Source organism: Lolium perenne, chromosome 1 (genome assembly GCF_019359855.2).
Source record: "Lolium perenne isolate Kyuss_39 chromosome 1, Kyuss_2.0, whole genome shotgun sequence".
Taxonomy (NCBI): domain Eukaryota; kingdom Viridiplantae; phylum Streptophyta; class Magnoliopsida; order Poales; family Poaceae; genus Lolium; species Lolium perenne.
In genome coordinates, this window is record NC_067244.2 from 11,065,001 (window position 1) to 11,090,986 (window position 25,986).

The following is a 25,986-nucleotide window of genomic DNA, read 5'->3' on the forward strand; positions in this document are numbered from 1 at the left end:
AGGCGCCAGTGTTGATGTAGGCATCGATGTCATCATCATCATCTACATCGTTGCCATCAAGTGGCGCCATGTCCTGGACCTTAGGTGGTGGCGGTTGCGATGCCGCCGCTTGGCGTACCGTGCGTCTAGTAGACGGTCGTTGCGGTAGCGCTCCCAACAACTGTTTGTGGCGTCTGGTGGTGACGGCGATCGTCGGTTCCTTCCGGGTGGCGGCGGCGACCGCCGGTTCCTTCAGGGTAGTGGGGGCGGCGACCGCCGTTTCCTTAAGGGTGTCGTCGGCGCTGGCGATCTTGGGCCGGATGATAGGGGAGGTGGCGCCGGTGCTTTTCTTACCACTCGGAAGACCCCCCCCCCAGACGAATCTGGTTCTTCGGCCATGTCATAAGCCATGAGGTGCAATCCCCAAGGGGCAAAACGTCGCCTTCGTCTGTGCCCGGAGGTTGAAAGGGGGGGATGGCATAGCGGTACTCCGGCACTACCATTACCAACTTGACCTTCGCCACGTCTTCCGCCAATGTAGCCTCGTGCATAACGCGGGAAGCCATGACATAGCCGCTAGCAACTTCCACCAACTTGCCGCCGGGCTCCACCGTTTGCAGAAGTATGCATTGTTCATCCTGAGTCAGGGGCGCCATGTTGGGCATCGTGAGATGGCAGTCACGAAAGGCATATATAGTTAAAGAAGATGACGCGAAGGAGTAACTAATGAGTTTACCTCCTTGATGGCGTCGATCTCTGACTCTTTGTCGATACTAGGGCGGCGGGTTGGGGCGTCGATGCGACCAGTTGGAGCTGCGGCGGCGGTTGGAGCTGCGGCGGCGTCTGGTGGAGCCCCGACGCCGGCGTCGGGTGGAGCGGCACCGTCGGCGACACGTGGAAGCTTGAGTTGCTGCCGCTAATGCTGGGCACATGTATCGGCCCCACTTGACCTCCCGCATTCCAAGCAGCTAACCCCTCCATCAACCCAGGGGGGATGATCTGCCGGATCTTCTCGTCCAATAACTTGTTCATCATCTCCGTGTTCTCCAGAGGCTTTTCGGCCACCAGCTTCTCTAGTGACTCCACCTTCTTCTTCAGCTCCTGAACCTCGGATTTATCCTTAGCCGATGACCTCCTCTCCAGCTTTCTCGTCTTGGCATCCGATCCGTAGTACTCGGATAGCTTCATACTTGTGCCAAAGCCGGACACACGGCCACCCGACGTCGGTGGCTTGTCTAGCTCCCTCTCCTTGTATTTGTTCATCGCCCTGTTGAAAGGCGTGTCCCACGGTTCCGTCGACCCCTGGGACGACGGGCCAGCCTTCGTCAACTCTTCATCCTTCAGACAAAGGAACTTAAGGTTAGCCCATTTGGCTTCATTGCCTAATAAGATGAGCGAAATAATATAGAACTATCCTTACCAGGTACTTCTCGAAATCCCTCACGTCTTCGTGATCCGTAATAAATTCCCCCGTCTTCCAGTCTAAGTAGTAGCGGGACCGGACAAAGTTCCTAGCCTGTTCATCCTGGATTTTGTGCCAGGGGTTTTCTTTCCCCAGACGTACCATCTCGGCATCCTCCTTGTCCCAAGTGGGCTGTTTTCCTCGGTAACCGCCGCTTCCGCAATGGTGGGTCCCTAAGTTCAAATCCCGCATTTTCTTCCCCCAGGCGGTCCATTTTTTAACAGCGTCACTCTCTAAGTAAGACTTGAATGCATTAAAGTCTTCTAAGGAGAGCGACGGGTCTTTGCTACTTATCCTCTCCCAGCTTTCACCGGCCTCGATCTTTCTCTTCAGCCGGTTCTTCCAGCTGCTCAAGGCGGTGCTCATCTTCGTGAGAGCTAAAGAGTCCACCTTCTTATTGAACGGCTCCGGGAACGTGTATCGTTGGTGAAGCTTCTGGAGGAGGGATTGGGCGATAGCCTCGTTCTCCTTGCTTCTGAGGTCATGAGTTAGGATCGGCACGGTTTCACGGACGATGCACCCTAGTTGCATGCCGTACCCTTTGGCAACCCACGAAGGCTCCATCGGTAGGCCACTTTCGGAGACTACCGTGACAGCATCAGTGACGTTGGCGAGCACTTGCGGCCTCCGATCCCTCCTTGGCCTCCTCGCCGTCCTCTTCTTCTTACCCTCCTGAGGGTTGCCGCCGCTATCACCTTCCGTGCGGTTGGCCGCGTTCTCTTCACCGGTCGTCTCTTCACCGGTCTGGGCGGCGTCGTCCCAGGTATCGTCATCGTCGCCGGTGTCGGCGGCGGCCCCCCGGCCCTCTCCCTCGGAGGCAGTGTCCTGGCCCTCTCCCTCGGAGGCAGCGTCCCGGCCCTCTTCCTCATCGTCGGGCGACTCGGCGGCGGCCTTCCGGGGCTGCTCGTAGCCCTCCCAGAAGTCCTTGTTGGCCTCTCTCGCTTCTTCGTTCTGGCTCCTGGGCTTAGAAGTGTTGCCCGACATGTTTATTTTTGCACTTCATTAAAAAGAGGCAACAAGTTAGTACAAAAGTCAACCAGAAAATTCGGCATGACTTTTGCTAATTTTTCTACGTAGGAGTGCCCATTTCTCAACCGAAACGGAAGTTAATCAACGCTTCGGGAGAAATGGGCAACTCAATGAAATCCCTGCAAAAATATCCACCATATATCGACCATACAAACTTGCCCATCTACAATACATCAAACAAAAGCCAACATAAACCTGGAGCATCTATTTCAGCATATTTTTTTACCTAGCTGGAGCAGTACAACAACAATTACTTTCTTAACCTGGAGCATCTACCACCTGGAGCACTACCACCTGGAGCACTACAAATCTGGAGCACTACCACCTGGAGCACTACAAATCTGGAGCACTACACAACCTGGAGCACTACAAATACCAGAGTACATTAAAGCTAGCACTTCACAAAGATATATGGGCAGTACCATTGGTACAGCATATAGCGAACACTGCACAAAAGCATATACAAGATAATGAGCATGAGCATGAGCATGATCATTTCATAAATGAATTCAAATAGTAGCATTTCATGTACTAGTAGCATTATAGAGCATAAACAAGCATACAAGCTTATAGAGCAAGCCAACCAGTAACTACTGCCAACATGTGACTTCAAATGAAAATGCTATTATTCCAGATATAATTAAATAGCAGAAGCTTGAGCATCATATGGAAATGCTAGTGACTTCAAATGAAAATGCTATTACTCATAAATATACATTACAAAAGGCAGTAGCTAGTGACTTAAATTTTTTATAAATTCAAAGAGAATTATACCAATAGCTAATCAAATTTTAGTAGATAATTACTTAAATTTAAAAAGGCAGTATAGAGCAAGCCAACCAGTAGCTACTGCCAACATTGGTCAGGATCAGAGACAATGTAGTGATGGTTCTTGCTAGGCAGAGGCATTTTTGGTAGGTCTGTCATATTGATAGGCAGAGGAATATTCTTGCTAGGCAGAGGCATTTTTGGTTCAGGAATATATACTATATATATACTAAAACCATCTATTTAATCAGTGGCCAGAGGTGAACTAAAACCATTTATGCATTCTCATCTTGCAACCAGGGAGCATGAGCATGATCATTTCATAAATGATTTCAACCAGGGAGCATGAGCATGATCATTTCATTTTAATTTTAATTTAAACAAACTTCATTCTTTTTCAGAGAGAACTTCAAGAACTTTATTAGCTCTACTACAAGCAATGAATTAAAAAATAGCAAGCAATGAATTAAAAAAAAAATGGCAAGCTTGACATCATTTATTTTGCATTATTCTTCACAACATTTATTTTGCTACAACATTATTCTTGATAGCATTTATTTAGATATATGGTTGATTACTCCAAGGTAGGAAGCAATAAAGCTTAAGTGTTCTTCTTTTACAACATTCATAAATGATTTCAACCAGGGAGCATGAGCATGATCATTTCATTTTAATTTTAATTTAAACAAACTTCATTCTTTTTCAGAGAGAACTTCAAGAACTTTATTAGCTCTACTACAAGCAATGAATTAAAAAACAGCAAGCAATGAATTAAAAAAAAATAGCAAGCTTGACATCATTTATTTTGCATTATTCTTCGCAACATTTATTTTGCTACAACATTATTCGTGATAGCATTTATTTAGATATATGGTTGATTACTCCAAGTTAGGAAGCAATAAAGCTTAAGTGTTCTTCTTTTACAACATTCATCTAGTCACTTTGTTTTTCTTTTACAGTACATCTAGGCATTTTAAAGCTTATGCTTGTTGGAGAAATGGAGATTAGCTATCTTATAAACAAATAAACAAATAATTGTTTACTGCAAAACACAAGATACCAATTAATTGTTTACTGCAAAACCAACATACCAAACATATAAACAAATAATTCACATTGCATTAGTATTTCTTCTTGTTTATTCAGCCTTCTTAGATGAAATAATCTTCACTACATTGCATTAGGATTCAATCAGACGATTACATGGACAAATGCTACTCTAGGGATGCTATAAGATGAAATAATCTTCACTACATTGCATCCCGAAAGCACCAGAAAGAAGGACTAATCGAGCACAGGATTGGGGATGGGCACAGGGCAGGATTGGGGATGGGCACAGGGCAGTGGAGAGGGGGACAAGGGAGTGGGGACAGGGGAGAGGGGCTCTCACCGAACGGCGGCGGTGCAGGGTTGCGGTGGCGGCGGCGTTGTCCTCCTCCTCCTCTGCGGCGGCGTGGCGGTCCTCCTCCTCAGCGGCGGCGTGGCGGTCCTCCTCCTCCTCCTCTGCGGCGGCGTGGCGGTCCTCCTCCTCGGCGGCGCGGCGTGGCGGTCCTCCTCCTCCTTGATCTGCGGCGGCGGCTCGGGGTTGGGCGTCCTGCTCGGCGGCGGCGTGGCGGTCCCCTTCCTCCTCCTCCTCGGTGGCAGCGGCGCTTGGCGGTGGCGGTGGTTGCGAGAGCAGTGGCGCTAGGGTTGGCTCTTTGTCGGGGAAGAAACTGCTAGTGTGGGGAGTGGGGAAGAAAGGTTCAAGTTATTTCACCAAGTGTCTAAATTCTGTGGCGCACCCCTCTAAGTGCGCCACAGAATTAAGCATTCTGTGGCGCATCAGCTCTTTCATGCGCCACAGAATTCCTTAATTCTGTGGCGCACCTAAAGTGGCATGCGCCACAGAATTTAGACACTTAGCAAAACAAAACGGGTTACTGCTGTGTCCTGACAGATACATAGTACTAGTCTAGTGGTTAAGGCCAATGTTAGGCCATTAGTAGCCAGGTTCGAACCCTGGCTGCCACACAATTTTTCTTCCTTTTTTTCATATTTTAGTTACATTTCAATAAATAACACAACATTATTTAGTAATTAGTAGAGAGAATTATAAATTACTTGTCTCATACAAACATGTTCTTGTTTCTCTCACACACACATGCATGTACTTGTCTAACACACACACTCACACACATGTGATAGACCAAAAAAAGATCTTCTTCGTCCTGGCAACGAGCTCTAGCGTCTCTTCGCAATCTTCTTGCCCTTTCGGTTGTTGGCGGTTGAATACTTTATGCCGGCCACCTTGAGATTTCTTCGCGTGAACGGACAACCTTTAGAGGGTAGGGAGGTCTTCCTTCTTACTTTACTAGTAGTAGGCATGTCGAAGTGCCTGTCGAATTCCTCCTCCATCTTCGGGTCACCGTTCTTGTCCAAGTCTTCCTCGTTGGCGTCTCCTTGCATTCCTATGATGCTCCTCTTGCCCCTCCTCACGACAACACGGCTAGGCCTCGACGGATCGGTGATGAAGAAGCATTGGTCAACTTGGCTACCGAGTACCCATGGCTCATTTTTCGCGGATGCGTTCTTCGATTTTGCATCGGGTATAACCATGGTTGTGAAATATCGGCCTTCTTTTTCGACCTTCTTGGCCCATCTCACACGAAACATTGGCACCGTCTCTCCACAGTAATTGAGCTCCCATATCTCCTCGATCCTTCCAAAAAATCTTTCCTTGACATTAGTCTCGTCATCGGCGTATGACAGCATAGTTACTCCTGAGTTTTGATTTTCACTATTTCTGTCCTTTTCCTCGGTGTAGAATCTGTAACCGTTGATGTCGTACCCCTGATAGGTCCTTACGTTATGCGCGGGTCCCTGTGATAAGGTGTATATGAGTTTTTCATCTTCGGTAGAAGGCGTATTTCTACGTGCTTCAACCAGTTGAGTTTGCTTGAACCAACGCGTGAAGCTGGAGTTGTGCTTTTTGGTTACGTCTCCCATCTTCCTCGGCCGGCCCATATCGATGTAATTCTGCTCGACCATGCTTTTGTGCTCTTGCACGAAAGGTTCGATCAGTTTTAAGTGTTGTAGCGCGACCCGGTGAGCCCTGTCAAAGTCGTCGCGTCGATTTTCAATGCCGACATGGACTGAGCGGTAGCCCTCGCGGTGACCGACTCCAGCGAGCCTCCCGAGGTGCGTCCTGGGGGGTAGACCAACATGATCCTCGTCGTCCTCGGTGCTTAGATAATTCTGGCAGAAGGAGATGCACTCGTAGGTTAGAAACCCGTTGGCCATGCTTGCGTGCGGACGGGCCCTATTGCGAACGTATCCTTTCATGACACCGTTACGCCTTTCGAAAGGCATCATGTTGTGGAGGAACGTTGGGCTGAGCTGCTTGATGTCTTCAACGACATGCAGAAGGAGATGGACGCATATATCACAGAATGCGGCGGGAAGTAAATCTCGAGCTCACATAGTATCACCACGATCTCATCCTGTAGCATCTTGAGCTGCCTCACGCCGATCGACTTCCTGGTGATAACGTCAAAAAAGTTGCATAGGCCAAACAGCGTATCACGGACGTGCTCGTCCATTATGCCTCGGATCGCAACGGGAAGTATCTGCGTCATTAGCATGTGGCAATCGTGAGACTTCATCCCGGTGAACCTCTTCTTCGCTACGTCCAGATATCTGCTTATATTCCCCGAGTAACCGTGAGGAACTTTCACTCCTAGGAGGCACCTGAAAAACTGCTCGAGCTCCTCCGGACTCGTTGTGAAGCAGGCAGCGGGAAGCTGCACCGCGTTCTTCTTAGCCCTTTTACGGAGACGTTGAGTCCCTTCCATCTGATCATCATCATCATCATCATCGTCGAGATCGGGGCTTGAAGATCTTTCACGATGCCAAAATGTTTAAGATCGTATCTTGCTTTCGGTCCATCCTTGGACTTTTACGAGTTGCAAAGAGTGCCAAGCAGACTCTCGGTAACGTTCTTCGTAATGTGCATGACATCGAGGCTGTGGGGCGTGTGGAGGACCTTCCAGTACTCCAAGTCGTGGAAAACAGACCTCGCTTTCCATACACCAAGCAGCGGCTCTGGCTTCGGTCGCTTCTTTCCCGGCGCTGGGCACTCCTTCCAATTTTTCAGAAGATCATCGATTTCTGCGCCGCTCCTCAGGCGTGGGGGTCCATCGGGCTCATCTTTACCATTGAACAGATCACCGCGTTTTCTCCACGGGTGATCCAAGCGAAGCCACCTTCGAGCACCTAGGTAGACGGTTTTCGAGGACCCGGGATCCCTTGGTAGTTGTAGATGCGGGGTATCGTCCATGCACTTCACACAGCCGTTGAATCCGTGGCCCACCTGGGCAGATACATATGCGTAACCAGGATAGTCTGTGACCGTCGTGATCAACGCGGCTCTCATATCGAAATAAGTTCTAGTGTAGGCGTCCCACGTACGGGGTGGCGTCTTCCACAACGTGTCTAACTCCTCTTTCAGCAGCCCGAGATACAAATGCATGTCGACACCTAGTTGTTTCGGCCCCTGAATGAGAATACTCAGGTGTATGTACCTTTGCTTGGTGCACAGCCATGGGGGTAGGTTGTAAGGCCATACAAACACAGGCCAGGTGCTATGCGTGCTACTCTGGTTGCCGAACGGATTGAGTCCATCGGTGCTCATACCCAGCCTGATGTTCCTTGCGTCGCCCCCGAACCTAGGGAAGGCGATGTCCAATGCTTGCCACTGTCCAGCGTCTGAAGGGTGTGTCAGCATATAGCCCATCTCCGGATCTTCTTCAGGCTTCTGCCTTTCCGCGTGCCATTGCATGAGCTTTGCTTCCTTAGGGTCCACGAAATACCGCTGCAGACGGGGAGTGATAGGAAAGTACCATACCACCTTCCGAGGTACCTTCTTGTTCCCAACCTTGTACCGTCCGTGGCCACACACCGGACATGTGGTTCTGTCCTTGTACTCGCACCTATAAATCACACAATCATTAATGCAGGCGTGGTATTTTTCGTGCGGTAGGTCAAGGGGACACACGACTTTCTTGGCCTCCTCGGTACTACTTGGCAATGTGTTCCCCTCCGGGAGACGATCGTGCCAGAATTTTAAGTTCTTGCTGAAGCTGGAATCGGTCCACTTGTTCTGCGTCTTCATCTGCAGGTAATCAAGCGTTACATGCAAGCGCGTATCCTGCGGACGACACCCAGGAAAGATCGGAGTCATCCCGTCTTTCTCCATTTGCGACAGCTTGGCTCTCTCTCTAGCTGCAACTCTATCGTTGCTCGTCTCCTGGAGGAGAAGATCTTGAACATGAGAGTCCCGCAAGGCCGAAATTAGCGGGGTCGCGCCGGAATCTTCTTCTTCATCATGATGATGTTCTCCGCCGGCATCTTCTTCTTCATGATGATCTTCTCCGCCGACTTCTTCTTCATGATGATAGTCCCCGTCGGCATGATGATAGTCTTCTTCATGATGATAGTCATCTCGCTCGACATGGTCTTCATGCGCACCATTTGATGGGGCCGGCCGCGCCTGGTTGTCTTGCATGAAACCGCGCCTCAGCAGGTGCTCCTCCAGTTGTCCGGAATCAGGGTTGATCCAGCGCTCGAGTTTGCATGATCGACACAGACATCTTATCTGGCGCCTATTGTTCCGAATCATGTCCTCCTTCGTGTCTATCTTGTATCTAGAGATTCGAGCGGAACTCATCGAGAGGACCATGCTTGCCTGCAAATGGTATACATAGAACAGGAAATTAGAACCGCACCAAATGCACACACATGCATGGGCCGTACCTCTCCTCAAGGTATTACATGGAGCGGAAAAATTCGGCATGACCTCTCCTCAAAGTAGGACATATGGGTAGTGCAAAACTTGCCGAAACGGAAATGAATCAACATTTCGGCAAACATCCATGCACCACACCGGCACACACAAGCGCTTCACCTGCAACAAGCATCCATACACACGACGGCCACACAAGATCTACAAGCATATGCATGTCTCCTCCAAGCATATGTATGTCTCCTCCAACTACTCACCTTCTAGATTCGATACCGAGACGAGACCGCGATCGATGAGTTCGAGAGGAGGAGAGAATATGGAGAGCCTTCTCCTCAACTCCAATTAAGTATCAACCAAAGTAAGTGCAATAAATACCCAAGCAAGTGAAAAGTAGAGTCAAAATGGTATGAGAGAGAAGGGGGGACGAGCTAGATGGAGGAAGAAGAATGGCTTGTGTAGTGTGGTAGGTGGGAGGTTGGCTCACTTTTGTATATCTGGTTCGCTAATTCTGTGGCGCACCTGAACAAATGCGCCACAGAATACCTTATTTCTGTGGCGCACGAGCCAAGCTGCGCCACAGAATAGCTTATTTTTGTGGCGCACTGTGGCCGTGCGCCACAGAATATCTTATTTTTGTGGCGCACTGTGGTACGTGCGCCATAGAAATAGTAAAACCAATGATTGGGGGTGTCAGCTGGTGGGGCCCACCAAGTTTTTGTGGCGCACGGTTCTTTGGTGCGCCACAAAATTAAGCTATTTTTGTGGCGCACCTTGCCTGGTGCGCCACAAAAAAAGTTTCTGTGGCGCATTTTTCGTGGTGCGCCACAGAACTAAGCTCCGCCTATAAGGGTTTTCCTACTAGTGGTAAACTGACACAACAATAAGTAAAAGAAAGGCCCTTCGCAGAGGGAAGCATGGATTGCTGTATTTGTGCTAGAGCTTTTATTTTGAAAACATAGAAACAATTTTGTCAACGGTAGTAATAATTCATATGTCTTATGCATAAGATATCTTATAAGTTGCAAGCCTCATGCATAGTATACCTATAGTTCCCGCACCTTGTCCTAATTAGCTTGGATTACATGGATTATCATTGCATAGCATATGTTTCAACCAAGTGTCACAAAGGGATACCACTATGCCGCCTGTACAAAGGTCTAAGGAGAAAGCTCGCATTGGATTTCTCGCTTTTGATTATTCTCAACTTAGACATCCATACCGGGACAACATAGACAACAGATAATGGACTCCTCTTTAATGCATAAGCATTCAACAACAGATAATATTCCCATAAGAGATTGAGGATCAATGTCCAAACTGAAACTTCCACCATGGATCATGGCTTTAGTTAGCGGCCCAATGTTCTTCTCTAACAATATGCATACACAAACCATTTGATCATGATAAATCTCCCTTACTTCAGACAAGATGAACATGCATAGCAACTCACATGATATTCAACAAAGTAATAGTTAATGGCTTCCCCAGAAACATGGTTACCGCTCAACAAGCAACTTATAAGAAATAAGATACATAAGTACATATTCAATACCACAATAGTTTTTGAGGCTATTTTTCCCATGAGCTATATATTGAAAAGACAAAGAAATGAAAATTTAAAGGTAGCACTCATGCAATTTACTTTGGAATGGCATAGAAATACCATGTAGTAGGTAGGTATGGTGTACACAAATGGCATAGTTTTTGGCTCAAGGATTTTGGATGCACGAGAAGTAATCCCTCTCAATACAAGGCTTAGGCTAGCAAGGTTGTTTGAAGCAAACACAAGTATGAACCGGTACAGCAAAACTTACATAAGAACATATTGCAAGCATTATAAGACTCTACACTGTCTTCCTTGTTGTTCAAACCCTCACCAGAAAATATCTAGACTTTTAGAGAGACCAATCATGCAAACCAAATTTCAACAAGCTCTACCGTATTTATTCATTAATAGGTGAAAAGTACATGATGCAAGAGCTTAAACATGATCTATTTGAGCACAACAATTGCCAAGTATCAAATTATTCAAGACATTATACCAATTTACCACATGCAGCATTTTCTGTTTCCAAACAAATAACAATGAACGAAGCAGTTTCAACCTTCGCCCTGAACATTAAAAGTAAAACGAAGAACACAAGTGTTCATATGAAAAAGCGGAGCGTGTCTCTCTCCCACACAAGCATGATAGGATCAGATTTATTCAGAGAACTAAGATAACAAAACGAAAATAAAAGCACACAGACGATCCAAGTAAAGTACATAAGATGTGACGGAATAAAAATATAGTTTCACTAGAGGTGACCTGATAAGTTATCGATGAAGAAGGGGATGCCTTGGGCATCCCCAAGCTTAGACGCTTGAGTATTCTTAAAATATGCAGGGATGAACCACGGGGGCATACCCAAGCTTAGACTTTTCACTCTTCTTGATCATATATCATCCTCCTCTCTTGACCCTTGAAAACTTCATCCACACCAAACTCAAAACAAACTCATTAGAGGGTTCGTGCATAATCAAAAATTCACATATTCAGAGGTGACACAATCATTTTAACACTTCTGGACATTGCACAAAGTTACTGAAAGTTAATGGAGCAAAGAAATCCATTCAACATAGCAAAAGAGGAAATGTGAAATAAAAGGCAGAATCTGTCAAAACAGAACAGTCCGTAAAGACGAATTTTTTAGAGGCACTGGACTTGCTCAGATGAAAATGCTCAAATTTAATGAAAGTTGCGTACATATATGAGGATCACTCACATAAATTGGCAGATTTTTCTGAGTTACCTACAGAGAATGCTACTCAAATTCGTGACAGCAAGAAATCTGTTTCTGCGCAGTAATCCAAATCTAGTATCAACCTTACTATCAAAGACTTTACTTGGCACAACAATGCAATAAAATAAAGATAAGGAGATGTTGCTACAGTAGTAACAACTTCCAAGACTCAACAAAACAGTAGCAAAATAAAAACATGGGTTATCTCCCAAGAAGTGCTTTCTTTATAGCCATTAAGATGGGCTCAGCAATTTTAATGATGCTCACATAAGGATGAGAGTTGAAGCAAAAGAGAGCATCAAAAGCAAATAAGAAACACTTTTAAGTCTAACCCACTTCCTATGAAATGGAATCTTGTAAATAAACAAGTCAATGAAGAACAAAGTGAATAGCATAGGAAGATAAAACAAGTGTAACTTCAAAAATTTCAGCATATAGAGAGGTATTTTAGTAACATGAAAATTTCTACAACCATATTTTCCTCTCTCATAATAATTTCCAGTAACATCATGAACAAACTCAACAATATAACTATCACATAAAACATTCTTATCATGAGTCTCATGCATAAAAGTATCATTACTCTCCACATAAGCATAATCAATTTTATTAGTAATAGTGGAAGTAAAACTATCAAATCCATCATTATAATCATCGTAAATTGGAGGCATAGAGTAATCATAATGAGTTTTATCCTCAATAGTAGATGGACTGAAAATATCACAATCATCATTGTAATCATCATATATAGGAGGTAAAGTATCATCAAAGAAAATTTTCTCCTCCATGCTTGCGGGACTAAAAATATGATGCTCATCAAAACCAGCTTCCCCAAGTTTAAATTCTTCCATAGCATTATCAGTAATTGCGTTCATACTAATAACATTGCTACTAGCATGCAAATAAGGTTCCATGGGTTTTTTAATTTTCGCATCAAACAATCCATGTCTTAACTCAGGAAATAGATTAAAAAGCTCATTGTTGTTTTCCATTATGCCTAACTAGTGAAAAATAAAAACAAGAAACAAAAAGTTGCAATTGCAGGATCTAAAGAAAATAGATTCGAGCACTCACACACCGGCAACAATGCTAGGAGATAGCTTAGTAGTCGGAGGATGTGAATACCTTTTACCTTACCTCCCCGGCAACGGCGCCAGAAAATAGCTTGATGTCTACGCACACTTCTTTCCCTGTAGACAGTGTTGGGCCTCCAAGAGCAGAGGTTTGTAGAACAGCAGCAAGTTTCCCTTAAGTGAATCACCCAAGGTTTATCGAACTCAGGGAGGTAGAGGTCAAAGATATCCCTCTCAAGCAACCCTACAATTACGATACAAGAAGTCTCTTGTGTCTCCAACACACCTAATACACTTGTCAGATGTATAGGTGCACTAGTTCGGCGAAGAGATAGTGAAATACAAGTGATATGGATGAATATGAGTGGTAATGACAATCTGAAATAAATATGGCAGCAACCAAACATGTAGTGGAACAGTAAATAAACGGTGATTTGATACTTAGAAACAAGGCCTAGGGATCCTACTTTCACTAGTGGACACTCTCAACAATGATCACATAATAAAACTACTCTACACTCTCTTGTTGGATAACAAACACCATTCATTGTGTAGGGCTACAAGAGCTCCCTCAAGCCGGAGTTAACAAGCTCCACAACATCCGGAGTTCATATTTAAGTAACCTCTAGAGTGCAAAATAGACCGTTGCAATTTAGACCGAGTACTAACATAGCATACACACGGTCAACAATAGCTATGAAAGGGGGAATAGATCGCATCAATACTATCATAGTAATAGTTAACTTCATAATGTACAAGAGATCACAATCATAGCTTATACCAAGTATTACATGATGCACACACTGTCAACATTACATCATGGAGGAGGAATAGACTACTTTAATAACATCACTAGAGTAGCTCATAGATTAATAGTGATACAAAGCTCATGATCACATAGAGATCACATGGGAGAGAGAGGTGAACTACATAGCTACCGGTAGAGCCCTCAGCCTCGGGGGAGAACTACTCCCTCCTCATCAAGGAGACAGCGATGGCGGTGAAGATGGCGGTGGTGTCGATGGAGATGCCTTCAGGGGGCACTTTCCCGTCCCGGCGGCGTGCCGGAACAGAGACTTCTGTCCCCCGAATATTGGCTTCGCGATGGCGGCGGCTCTGGAACTTTTCTCGTATCGTGGCTTATTCTTCTAGGGTTTTCGCGACGGAGGCTCTAAGTAGGCGGAAGGGCAGCCTCGGAGGGGTCCTGGGGGACCCACACACTAGGGGGGCACGCCCCCCCTTGGCCGCGCCGCCATGTGGGGTGGGGCCCCCTGTGCTCCCCTCTGGTCCCTCTTCGGTGCTCTGGAAGCTTCGAGGAAAAATAAGATATTGGGCGTTGATTCCGTCCGATTCCGAGAATATTTCCTTTGTAGGATTTCTAAAACCAAAAACAACAGAAAACAGCAACTGGCTCTTCGGCATCTCGTCAATAGGTTAGTGCCGGAAAATGCATAATAATGACATAAAGTGTGTATAAAACATGTGAGTATCATCATAAAAGTAGCATGGAACATAAGAAATTATAGATACGTTTAAGACGTATCATTCAATTACACTGAACATAATTGCTAGTGTATGTAGAGTTTTTAATAAGCTTCATAGGAAAAATATAAAGTCTTGAGGTTGACTTTCAAGATATGGATTATTGGGATTTGAGACATAGCGTCGTCATGGTGGACGACAGACACGGTCGAAAGCTGTCGTAGATGTGCGCAGGCTCCACCGCAGCTGGACACGAGGACCCTGGTTTGGCGCCGCAGACCGAAGGGAGATGCGCACTTCCAGATCTAGGTCGCCGCAGCTGCCGCCTGTGCGAAATTTGGGGGAACGAAAAATTTGGGAGGGGGGGGGGGGTAATGGAGAGGGTAATCGAAGAGCGAGGTTATCCCTACCTTTAACGCCGCTGGGATTTTCGCTTCTCCTGCCATGGTGAAGCAGAGCGCCCACGCGGACGGCGTTGTCGATTTTCATCTCGTCAGAGCCTGGCCCTAAAAAAACTATCAAACTGGACGTTCCTCCGGGGCCAGTTGCAGTGATGCTTTAAGATCAGTGCTATGCAAAAACGCGACTGTACGAGGCAACCAAATAGGCTGAAAAATGAAAAATGCTGAATCGATACGAGTCAAGAAACCAAATGCGCCCTACTCATATGTGATGAGCTAGTACCATGATCGATCGATTCATGTGCTGCAAGTGTGCTGATTCGAAAGTACCATGATTCGAGAGTAATCCACTCTGTTGGACCCCACCCTCCCGCACCCCAACCCTAACCTCTCCCGCACCCCACCCTCCGCCGCCGCCGCCGGTAGCGCCGCCGGGGCAAAGTCCCTCGGGGCGTGGCGGCGGCGGGGGCCCTTCCTCGTCGCAGCGTGGAGATCGGCGGCCGGATCCCCACCTCCTCGATGCATGGCGGAGCAGACGCGCGTGGGATGGGCGACGGCGACGGCGGCCCTCCTCCCGTCGGCAGTCCCCTGGCGGACCGGTCGGTGCAGGTGGGATGGGCAGCGCTGCAGTCTCCCTCCTCTCGTCAGCTTCCCGCAGCACTCCGGCAGGGCTTGGTGGTGGGCGGCAGCCAGACCGTCGGACTGCGCCATGCCACCCACCCCCGCCTCTCGTTGGTGCGTGGAGGCGATCTTGGGTATCTTCCGCGACACAAGGGCGCCCGGGGCAGCAACCTTGGGTTTGACGGAGGAGGTGGCCTTTTCTTCGCCGGAGAGGGTCGGCCTATGATTGGTGATGGTGGATTTTTGATCTATCAACGCCATCCGGCGGTGAGATGGAGATGCATGGAAGCCGGCGACGGTGTCGCCGATGGAGGGTTGGGTTGGCCTGCCCGGGATGGTCACCGACGTGGGGGTCCATCCTGAATAAAGGCGGCTGTCCTTGGGCCTCTCTTGCGTGACGAGGAGGACCTACCGGAGGCCTGGACTCGTGATCTGGCCGGAGGGTTGAGTTCCGGAAGTCTCCGTCGGCGAATGTAACAGTGATTTGCCTGGAGTTTGCTGGATCGGAGGTATTCGGTTGTGCGCATCCATGCGTTTATTCCGACCGTTTGTTTCTGGAGGGAGCGGCGCGAAGCTCTTTTTCTGTGTTGACATCAAGTGACTATGGAGCCATGATGAAAGTCGGAAGAAGAGAATTTCATGAAGGCCGGAGCGGAGGACTAGCTAAGGGAGGTTCAAGTCTCCATGCTGTTGAGGGGCTTGCTTGGTGTTCGGGCTTCACAACAGCGGTATGAAAGTGGGGGCGACAACACATGTGAAGCGCAGAGTCCTACCTTTGAGGGTGAAAACCCAAGGTCTGGCCTTAGAGCATGTCTAACAGACCCCTTATTTTTCTACCCCTTAAAACACGAGTAGAGGGCCATGTTTTCACTATTCATTGGCTGAAAACTCGCCCGAGCTAGCAGACCCCGTATCCCCACCCCGTAAAACAGAATCCTATGGAATATTCTTTTTTCAGCGGCGGCGCACGGGTGGCTATGGAGGCGGCGCGGGGAAAATGGTTGGGAATTCTGAAATGTCCGCGCGCCCTAGTGAAATGGGATGAGGGGTTGGCCCTGTATTCAGCCTCCCGCCCCGTAGCCAAAACTGTAAAAAATCGACGCGGGGGCCTGTTTTATGGGGTCTACTAGACGGGCGGGTAGCGCCTAACCCCTTATTTCGGCGGTTATTATACGGGTTTGGCCCTTTTAAGGGGTCTGTTAGATATGCTCTTAACTGGTTATGCCTGGCAGTGACCTTGGTGGATGCATTGTTTTGAGAGTGACGACTATCTTCAGGGTGAAAACCTAAGATTTTTGATCGGGCGACGACGGTGTTGGAGCACTGTTCCCTTCTTGGAGGCGTTGTTTTTTGGAGAGTCTGTAATTCAGGTGTTGTCATGGTGGATGTATTGCTGCTGTTAGACCCGAGATACTGTAGCCGGACTTTTGTTTCTTAGTTTTTTTTTCGTTTTTTTGATGTGTGCATCCGTACTGCCAGTAGAGTGGTGCGTTGTCGCAGAGGCTAGGTGTAATTGGTATATACTAGGAAAATTGCCCGTGCGTTGCATCGGGAGAAGGAAATCTAAGACGCAATAACTGCACAAATTAAATTCTCGTTGTGCAGTTGCTGTATGTCTAAAACCAGTCAACTTCATTGCGTCCAGCTATACGGATAAACAATAACTTCAATGATTTTCATATATGGGTTGCTACATGTTGATTTTGTTGAAATCACATTTGATGGATGCATTATTTTTAGTGAAACATTATTTTTGATCTCTCCATGCCTCGTCTCTGTGCAGCCGCCACCTCCACATCGGCCACAGATCCTCCATTAATGGCCACCCTTTTGCGGTCCTCCCTAATGGATGTCCTTCTACTCAAAGTGACACAACTCTGTGGGGATATTGCAAACCAATCTACATTGGAAAAAAATAGAAAAAATAAGAAGAATCACATATTAATTTAGAGACCACATTTACTATTCACCTTATATACTGGAGATCTCGTATATGTAAACTGATGTACTTCAATACTGATGAAGCTTCTGCTTCTCATAATATCATAGACCTTCTCCTAATATCAGAGAATGCAGTGACATTCTCTATATGTTCACAATTTGTTTTTACTGTCTTTATTCTGAGACGAAAAAGAGATTCACATATCACAATTTAGAACAAAGTAGCAGTCCTTACATATTAGATATTTGAGGCAAAATACAAAGAGTCTGCAGAAATCAAAAATAAACTTTCTGCAGTTCACCCCAGCTTCGCCAGCAGCCATCTCATGTGCCGCCGAGTTGCTCTCTCCGTGTCTAAGGACTGAACTTGTGTTTGACCTCTTCCATTAGTGGCCCTCGTGCGATCGATCATATTTATTCTTGGACAGATGAGAAGCAGCGCCTAGCCGTGTCTAAGGACTGAACTTGTGTTTGACCTCTTCCATTAGAAGCTCGATAACGGCAGCACATTTAATCTCCTCCTTGGATTGGCCCAGGGACAATATGAACTGTTTAGGCTATGAACATCTGCAGTTAATTCAGATTTTTGGCCAGTCAACATGTGCGAGGGGTGCTCCAGTGTCATCGACATGCTCTCACGCTAGGACTCTACGGCCGTGGTATATCTAGGCCATTGTCATCCTCATGGTGCGTGGATAAGTCGAGGCTGCCGCCGTTCTCCCGCTTTGACCTCTTCATCCTAGTTCCCTTTGGCGTTCTGCGCGGTTGTGGCGACCTTCACATTACCGGTGTAATGCATACATCCCTCGTACGCTAGTATAGTTTGTGGGAGGAGCTCGGACTTTGTCGGGGCGAAGCAGGTCGGGCGGTATCATTTATGCTTCAATCTGGTCGGCAGGCCGGTTGGGTAGGTCGCCTCCAGTCCATGCAGCAGGAGAACACGAGAGAAGGGCACACGGCCGACTGTTGAGTCGGTGGCTCGGTGTGTGCGCTAGTTTGTGGCTTCCGCCTCTGTCGTAGACTGCCGCACCCTACGCCACGCTACGGAGCCGAGCCAGTTCCCAATGTTGTGAGCTCCCCCGTCACAAGGAGGGCTCCGCCGCCGTGCTCTGGGCTTGGGTTGCCGCCGTTAGGGGCGCAGCGCATAGTGCTCGCAAGCAGCATCGCTTGGTGCGGTGATGGGGAGGCGGGCGCCTGCGGTTGGCTTATTGACGTCAATATCTCGCGGCGTTGCTCGACCCTCTTGATCGTATTTTCCTTTTGAGCCGGTTGTTGCGTGATCTCGAAGCTTCCCCGTTGAAGCCTGGAAAGTTACCAGCATGATCGATCATCTTTCTTTCCTTGCTCTCGATCTCATCGATTTTGCTTCTGTCCGCCTTCCTCACCGCCATGTTATGGCTTGATTTCTCGTCGATCAGTAGCACGTACCGCAGTCGATTGCTCCCGTATTTAAAGACTCAGAGAATTGAGGAATAGCACGAGTCGGGGAGGGAGTAGGGTTGGTGACGGACGATTATGATGGAAACTCGAGGTAGCGTGAGATCGACCTTGTGCGACTTACCTAGACTGCAGCTCGAATAGTACAAGGTCGCGTGCGATTTTAACGCCGGGTTAGCTACTGTATTTTGGTACGGACCAGGCTTTCCTAGATGTGCGCAACGATAGCTAGGATAATTTAATCTGGATTAGAGTTTGCTGGAGGTACGCAACATAACAAAACGTGAGGAGAAGATCCTCCAGCGACGGACAAAGGCGCGCATATACCGACAATGTTACCAAAGGACGGACGAACGCGTAAAGTGTGATGGACGAAAACGCACTTTGACGGACCAAACCAAGGAAACGTTAGCTCCTTTATTATTAGGTATAGATTAAAATATTCCCTTTATCGAAAACAAGTGTGCTGATTCAGTTCAGCTAACGGGATCTATTCATGTTCGTCAAGAAAAAATACGGGGGCGGAGCGAGTTGCTGGGGCGTTGTCTGGGCTGAAGCTGGCGTTGGGCTGTTGAGGCTGCCCGGCTTGGGCATCCGCGTGCGGGGCTGGCTGGGCCGGTCCAGTCGGTTTCTTTTATTATTTTTTCTGCTAGAGGGTACCTACTACCTAGCAATGGCGGATCCTATACACCGACCAGGTCGGTGTATACCCGACGCCGCACACCTCTATATGGGCCGGGCCTAATTAGCATTTTCGGGAATTTGACTCTTCTCGTTTCTGTTCTGTTCTGTTCTTTCTTTCTTTCTTTCTTTTTTCTGTTGGTTTTTCTGTTTCTTTTTCTCCTTCAGATTCAAAAATTATAATGATTCAAAAAATATTTAAATTTGAAACATGACCAAATTCAGAAATTCGAAAATTGTTTAGATTCGAAATTTGTTCAAAATAAAAATTTGTTCAAAATAGAAATTTGTTCAAATTTTAAAAATGTTCAAATTTAAAAATTGTATAAACTTAAAAATAGTTCAGATTAAAAAATTGTTCAAACTTAAAATTTGTTCAAATTTAAATTTTGTTTAAATTTGAAAATTGTTCAAATTTTAAAAAGCGAAAAACTTTATAAAACTATCGAATCAGAAATGCTCGATTTTAAAATTTAAAATTATTCAGATTTTGATAATTTTCAATTTTCAAAAATATTCAAATTGTAAAAAATTAACAGAAAGAAAAGAACCGAAAAAAGAAAAACGTTTACCTGATGCTGTTGGTCTGGGCCCATCAAGCCTCGTCGGACCAGCAGTGCACCATAACTGCTTCGTATCGGGATCGTGGGCCAGGCCCAACAATAGCCGGAGGGTGTGCGGCTCCTCGCTCGACATCGACCAGGTCGGTGTAAAGCACCTCCCCTAGCAATGCCACCGTGTTCTAAAAAAAAAAAAAACTAGCAATGCCACCGCCTTTAGAAATCTCTTATGCTATCTGCCAACAACCCACTCCGTCGATTTCTTCGTCTAACGCTTCGAACAAATGTGCGTGCCGATAGGTGGACCCAGCCAGAAGCATGAAGGCAGGAAACAGGAATCCATCACGTATTCCTCCCAGACTCGCCAATCTCTCGCTCGCCGACGCCGCTCACCCCGCAGCTTAGAGACCCCGTCCGGCCGTCCTACGTCCTCCAGATGGGTCTCCCGAGCACAGATCCTGCCTACCACGCCGCCTCCTTGCCAATCAAGCAAACCACAACGACCAGCGGCGGCGGCACAACCAGCAGTAGCACGCGGCGGGTGGCAGCGCGAGGGGAGCAACACAGCAACACGCGGTGGCGTCGCACGATCAATGGAAGCTCCCCACGTGATGGGATCCTCCTCTCCATGATTTTTTTCTATGACTCTTCACCTCTGTTCGGAACAGACTAGCACGGCTTTTCTGGTGCTCCATGTACGGCGGTCAAGTCAAGACTCAATCACCTCAACCGGTGCACCCAGCAGGTCAAGAGTCAATCGATTGTGAAAACCTATATTTTTCAGAGAAGTAATCCAAAAAAAAAATGTCAATGTCAAATACAGAAACCATACGATCAGAGCAGAAAAATAATCTCGAACCAAGATGCAGGCAAGGAATCTACAGGGAAAAAAGAAGGAACCAGGCCTGGTGGATCTTGATGAACTCAGCGTCCCCGTTGTTGAGGACCTCGGCAGAAACGGGCAGGGCGGATGAGCTGTTGGCGATGGGCAGTTCCCCGCGGGTGATGACGGTGACTTGGCAGCCAGCAGCTGAAGAAACGTGCTTGTGCTTGATAGATGCCGATGAAGGCGGAGCAGGGCGTTGGCATGCCACCTAAACAAAGGAAGAGCTCGAAAGTGGTGTCTGGTCCTCGACGGCGGGGTGGATTTCGACGGCGTGTGCACTCTGTGCCTGGGGAGAAGCCTTCCGCGACAGCGTGTGCTTTTTCAAAATCAATTTTGAGAAGCACTCCATCAATTTTTTTCCGATGAATCTCGTGAATAGTCTCATGTAAACGACAACTCCCTCAAGAATATGACGTCACGGTGTGCAAACACCGTTCCCGCTTCTTTTGGGAAGGAGCGGGTCCCAAACGGAAGTACCATATGGTGGACTGGGCCACGGTGTGCAAACCTCGGGTGTTTGGAGGATTGGGGATCCTCAACACCAAGTTCATGAACATTGCCCTCATGTTAAAATGGATCTGGAAGATCTATCAAAACGACGAAGGCCTATGGGCAGACCTTCTTCGGGCCAAGTACCTGGGGGACCACGACCTTTTCTCCCCGGCGGTTCCCACCAAAGGATCACAGTTCTGGAACGCCATCCAGAAGATCAAATGGTACTTCAAGTTGGGAGCGAAGCACCAGGTTCGCAGTGGGCGGAGGACCTACTGCTGGCTGGATTGGTGGACGGGCACGGGCCCCTTCGCTTTACCTTCCCTCGTCTTTTCGCATGCTGCGACAACCACTTTGCGACCGTGGAAGGGGTTAGGTCCAACAGTGGCTGGACGATTCGCTTCAGACGCACCTTTGGCCTAGCTGAGAGGGTCGAGTGGGACAACCTCTGTAGGATCTTCGACCTATCGCTAGCCGCTGAGGGCGCGGACGTGGTTCGATGGGCGCTTGAGCCTTCTGGAGAGTACTCCACCTCCTCGATGTACTCCAAGTTGTCCCGGGGTGGGACGATTACGCACTTCAAGGATATTTGGCGCACTAGGGTACCTCCAAAAATCCGAGTCTTCCTCTGGCAACTCATCCGGGGGAGGCTTCCCTCCGGGGACCAACTTGTCAAGCGGCACGGGCCATCGAATGGGCGATGTGCCCTATGTGGCGAATGGGAAACTTGCGACCACATTTTCTTCACTTGCCACATCGCTGTCTTTATGTGGGCAGGAATCAGGGAGCTCCTCTCCTGCTCATGGAACCCAGCAGGGGCTGCGGACTTTGTCGCCATTACCAACGGCTTGTCGGGTAGACTCCGTAGGATAGCTTGGTTTACTTTCGCAGCGCAATGTTGGGCGCTCTGGAACATCCGCAACAAGCTAGCTATCGAGGGCTCCCTCATCTCCAGCCCGGCTGACGCCATCTTTAAAATGTCTATCTACATGCAGAGCTGGAGGGTACTGGTCAGACGGAGGGACCGACCATTGTTGGACGCGGCGCTGGACGAGCTTAGGAGGCTACATGCGCGGATTCGGGATGAAGGACGCTGATGCCGTCGACGACTGCATGATGCCTCTGCCACCCGCTCTTCGTGCTTTAGTTTTCCCCTTTCATCTTTGTGTTTGTCTTAGGCACCAGACTTGTCGTACTTGTAATAAGGTATCAGCACTTTGAGGTACCAGTTTGCGGTGTGTGAGTTGTATCGCTACTATGTGGTTGCCGTGTTGGCTTTATATATAAAGCCGGGCCTAGGGCCTTCCGTTTAAAGAATATGACGTCCTGGCATGAGAAGAAATCAAAAGGTGTGCGAGGCCAGGAAAACCCTAGCCGCCTCCGGGTCGCTCTCGGGCGACTCCGAGGCGACCGCGCCGCAGCCGCCACAAACCCCGCTTCCCGCGCCCCACCTCTCGCCGCCGCCGGAGGAGGCCGTCGTCACGGCGGACGGCGGCGGCGGGGCGCCCCGCGCGGCCGTTTCGTCCCTCAAAACCCGTCCCACCACCCTCTCAGCCTGACGCCCATGTCTTGCTTCGCCTCCGCCGCCGCTCTTCGGTGCGCGGCCGTCCCCCCCTTTCCTCCGGGTCGCGTCCTCTCTCTCGTGGAGCTCGACGCGGTGCCGGTCCTCGCGCCTGGCTCTGTTTCCGCGGCCTCCATGCCGGAAAATCCCCTGATGCACGCGGCATTGGTCCTTTGCAGCTCCTCCCCCGGCGCCCTTGGTTCATTCCATGGCTCCCGTGCCGTGGGCTTGGCGGCTGCCGGTGGTGCGCTTGATCTGGAGCTCCAGATCTTGGCTGTGGCGAGGATCTTCGGCCTCCTCCGCCTCTGTTGTGGCCTGCTTCTCGAGCAGGTTTGGCCTTGGCTGTGGTGATCCCCATGTTCTGCCCCTCGTGCAGGTCCGCTCGTCGCCCCCCTGAAGGTTTCTGGTCCTGGCGAAAGCTTTACGACGGCGGCGCCTGTGGGCGTCGCACCTGCTTGCAGGCGTCGTATGTGACCCCTTTCTCTTCCGGCGATGGTGGGGAATGCCCTGTTTCCTAGGCGCCCGTGTCACCATCTCTTCTCTCCTTCCTAGGCGGTGCCCGTGTCACCGTCGTCCAAAGTTGGCCACCCTACTTCGCGTCGCTCACCTCTTCGGTGCCCCTTTGCTCGTTATACTCTAATTTTCTTGCTCCACCCTTCCAATGCTGGGTTATTGAGTTCTTGCTTCTTCTCCATGGGTGTCTTTGTTCTCGCGCGGTGTCCCCCCTCCTTTGCGGCTTCCTCCCCACATAGGACGAGCGGAGTGCGTCCTCTCGAGCAGCATCCTATGGGTCGAATCCCCTCACTCTCTTGATTTGGTCATCCCTTCTTCAGGGCTTCCTTCCCCCGAAGAGCGAGTGGACACCATTGACTAGAGAGGCAACCACACAGTCAGGCTCGACTGGCTTGATGCGGTCGGGTTTCTTCATGCAATGCAGAGTTATATGTGCCCGGTGGTGTTTGCCTTGTAGCTCTCTATTCTGAAGCCGGGTTAACAAGTTATTGGCCCCTCTCCTTGGTTGTCTTTGATCTCTCGCAGCGGGCCTCCCTCCTCTAAGGCTTCCTCCCCTTAGAGGGCGAGTGGAGGGTGCTTGCTAGGGTAGCTGCCTCGGTTTTGGATCTCCTTGTTCTCTTTTCGTGGTCCTCCCTCCTTTGAGGTTTCCTTCCCTTGAAGGGAGAGTGGAGTTCTTCGGCAAGAGCGGCAACCATACAGCCACATTCGGATGGCTTGATGAAAGACTAGAGTCAGCGATCTCGGTTCTATGGCGGCCTTCAGTGGTGTTTTTGTAGGTTTGTCTCCATGGAGTTTTCTTGTGGCCACTTTGTAATCCTTTTGATTTCTGTCTTCTCATCCATTGTATCCCCTGTATTTTCACTTGTATGTTTGTAAGATCATGCCCTGCCCGGGTCTTTCGAGTGGAATGCAACAAGCGGTGGGAATCTCTCCCCCTGTTACTCTCGAAAAAAAACGTCCTGGCATAAATGTTGTTTGGGTAGGTCTGATAACTTTGCGTGCTATTTCGGAAATACGAATTGTGCCTACCTTAGTAAATATTTTGAGACTGACATTAAGAAAGGATATAGGTCGGTATTGTTGAATTTGAATCGCATTCTCTTTTTTGGGCAGCAGGGTAATAACCCCAAAGTCCAGTTTATATAGTGGTAGTTCGCCTGCATGGAAATGTCTAAACATCGCCATCAAATCACCTTTGATAACACTCCAGAAATGTTGATAAAACTCAGCTGAAAATCCATCAGGACCGGGTGCTTTATTATTATGTTCCATTTGTGAAATAGCTACAAAGATCTCATTTTCGGTGAAATCAGCCGTTAGGATAGTATTTTCCTTGGGAGATAATTGAGGAATACCTATTGTATGATTCTCAATCAGAGAGGAAGAATTATGCTCAGGTTCACCAAACAGCCGTTTATAATATTCTGTGATATAAACTTTTAGGTTATCATCCCCAGCAATAGTACCTTCATCTTGTTCTAGCTGAAAAATCTTTTTCTTCCTATGTTTTCCACTAGCAATGAGATGGAAGTATTTAGTGTTATTCCCACCCTCCTGTATATGTTTCACTTTTGCCCTCTGAGCCCATTTAGTTTCCTCATCACGACGAAGTTTATTCAAACATTCATGAGCCTTCTTCAAATTTTCTCTCTCGGCATCAGAGAGTGGATAATTTTCAGCTTTAATATCTAGTGTATCAATAATCATTAAAAGACGTTCCTTTTCTTTTCTATATTTTCTAGTGTATCAATAATCATTAAAAGCTTCCCATGTCGGAACCCTCCCGGTTCCGGCCTCCAGACGCCGCTGGCCCCACGGTGGGCGCCAACTGTGGTTGCCTATTCGACGGTGCCTTGGAGGAGGGATCCTCACGAGGGGGAGAAGAAGTAGGGGCCATAGGGCGGAGTGCACACGGGATGGTGGTACGCGATTTACCCAGCTTCGGAACACCTGCACGATGACAGGGCCTACTGCTGCTTGTCTGGAATTATCTGGGCGCTTTCGCGTTGTTACAATGAGTTGTGGTTGTGCCTCTAGGACTCCCGGGATCCGGCTTATAAAGGCGCACAGATCTAGGGTTTACATGGAGAGTCCTAGCCGGATTACAGGTTGTCTAAGTACGGTACAATGTCTTGCCGTGTACGTCAAGGATCCGCCTTCCCTTATACGTCGTACTGGATCCGGGTTCCATATGGGCCTCCACGGATCCGACTTCCTCCGAAGGTCGGTTGGGATCCGGCTTCCCTATCCTGGGCTGGACTTTATCCTTCAGGATCAACAGCAACTGGGCCGCCCGATGGGCCACATGCCACATCACCATCTATGGGCCACCCGGGCTTGCCGGATCTAGGCACTGTCGATGGTACACCCATGAAGTATACCCACAACAGCCGCCTTCATGGAGTTGGTCAAGAATTGGGTCGGCGAAAACCCCGATTTCAAGGCCGCGAGCGACCGGAACAAAGTCAACCGCGGGCATCAGGGAACACACACTGCGGGTAGCAGCAGCACCGATCGCTATCGGGACCGTCTGGTACA